This window comes from Suncus etruscus, chromosome 7 (assembly GCF_024139225.1).
Source record: "Suncus etruscus isolate mSunEtr1 chromosome 7, mSunEtr1.pri.cur, whole genome shotgun sequence".
NCBI classification, from domain to species: Eukaryota; Metazoa; Chordata; class Mammalia; order Eulipotyphla; family Soricidae; genus Suncus; species Suncus etruscus.
Genome location: NC_064854.1, coordinates 77,293,167 through 77,295,427, shown reverse-complemented (window position 1 = coordinate 77,295,427; position 2,261 = coordinate 77,293,167). Strand labels below are relative to the sequence as shown.

Here is a 2,261-nt window from a genome sequence, read left to right as displayed (position 1 = left end):
GAAAATTTAATTTACTCATTGTGAATTTCTTTCTTGACTTCTTTTTCTAGCCTGTGATGCAGGTCTAACCAACCATGAGATTCTGACATAAGATATTTGTATTACTAATCCATCACTAAGTACAAAAAGAAAATATATTTTATTCTCACTGAAACATTATTAATACCCAAAGTCATAGTATAACATATCTAATATCATAAGGAAAATAACTATGGTAACATTAGGATTTGTTTTTAAGATTAAGTGTATTTTACAAATACCTAGAGAATGCTGTGAATATGTTAATGTGCCTATGTTTTGTTTCTATTTGGAAAAAGCCTACTAATCTCTAAACTATATCAAATTACATGAGGTAGTATAAGATAAAGAAAATTAATATTCTGTAAATATTTTAGATACTTCATATAAAGCCACATGAGATTTTTTAATTTGAATATAAAATAAAAGAAGCCTTAAAATATATAAAATTATATATTTCTTAGTCTAAATACTGTTATAAATTTATAATATTTAATGTCTAAATGTAATTATAACTATTCCATCTTGGAAAACTTCTTTGAAGATTATAACTAATCTGTTAATTTATAGGATAGTTCACTATATTTGAAAATTTAATAAAATGACTTCTTTTCAGAAGAAATACCACTCTCAAGAAACAATTCTGTATGTTAGGTTTTTGTCTTTTCTATAAATTATTCAAATATGCCATTATTTAACCCTCCAAATTTCTATTCTGACTAAATATAAAAAATGTACTTAGTAGGAAGAAAATAACATTTTCTAATGGTGGTGTGTTTCGTGATTTTTTTTTTCATGAAAAAAGTGTGATTTTGCACAAAATTATTGAAAAAACACTGATGTAAAATAATGCAATACAGCTCAGTTTCTACCATGTTAGTGGCAGGCTATCAGGGTAACACCTGCTTAGCAGAAGAGGAGGAAAAGAAGTGCTGGGAATCTAATCTAGGACCCTAATATCATACGTGAAAAGCATGTGCCTTTGATCTCTGAGCTTTTGCCCTCTCGCCGCTTTTGGAAAAATTGCCTGAGGATTCAGTGACAAAGAACCCATTTTCCCGCTTCCTCACCTCACACTTTTTCCCTTAGCAGTCTACACATTGTGCTATCTGAGATAAGATTGCCAAAAAATAATGACTTTCAAACTGTGCTCTGTGTTTTTTAATGAGAGATTTTGATCTATTGTGGATAATAACTGCTTTGCTGCTCTCTCATCTGTATGTGAGCATATGTCTGATATAGAATAATGCACTTCAGAATCTAAAGTCTTTTAGGGGACTGGAGATAAATCAATATAAAAATGTATTTTTTTTCTGTTGAAAATACATATCCTGACAATGAGTATGTCTATTTCAATCCAAAGAGAAGATATGAAGATAATTAAGAGGCATTGCATAAATTTGACCAGTACTGAAAATAATCTGTGTGACCTCTTGATCAGGCAAGAACTTTGATTCCTGAGAAAATCAGATAGTTCAATACATTTATATGAGGTGCTGACATTATATATATATATATATATATATATATATATATTCAAACCCTGTTCTCTTAAAAAGCCATTCAATCAGATTACTGAGTATCTCTAATTACTTAAAAGAATAAGTAATAAAAATAAATAAAAATAAATAAATAAATAAATAAAAATAAAAAAAAATGAATATCATTCACATTTCAAGAAGCTTTTAAACATCACTTCTCAGCCTTTTGGTTAAGATCAAGTGTAGTGTCTTGTTATTAGTTTAATATCTGATATATCCTCTACCCAAGGACAATATATTAAATGGATTTTGGAGTAGGGATTCGCAATAGGAGTTTGCACCATATTGGTCCATGCATTGACCTGGTATTGTACTACCTACAGGAATGGCATACTCTTTGGGGAAATTAGGTTGAAAGAAAAGAAGTTTTTAACAATCTTAGCTACAAACTTGATTACAGAAGACTGATTAAAACAACAGTGATGGATCACAACTCCGAGAACAATAAAGACTTCATTCTAGGCTCCATTCTTTGACCTGTGCAAATATCTAGATCTCTAGCTACAGAGGAACGATTTTAACACCCACGACAGAGTGAAAAGTTCCTTGACACCACAGAAGGACCTAGGGGAGAGTAAAAGAGCATGTACAGAGCCTGTAGTTTTTCCATGACAGATACTTTCAACGTGAAAAAACTCTGTATCTCTTAGGCTAAGGAAATTCCCTTTCTAATCTCCCCAACATTTACTCTTCCATGGATTT

At 30.5% G+C, this 2,261-nt stretch overlaps 1 non-coding gene across 1 annotated transcript; it reads left to right on the top strand.

The window, feature by feature from the left end:
* The first annotated feature begins 1,709 nt into the window (after window positions 1-1,709).
* LOC126014925 (U2 spliceosomal RNA) lies at window positions 1,710-1,898 on the top strand. The gene has a single exon (XR_007497870.1). It is a non-coding gene; the product is annotated as a U2 spliceosomal RNA (small nuclear RNA).
* The last annotated feature ends 363 nt before the right edge of the window (window positions 1,899-2,261 follow it).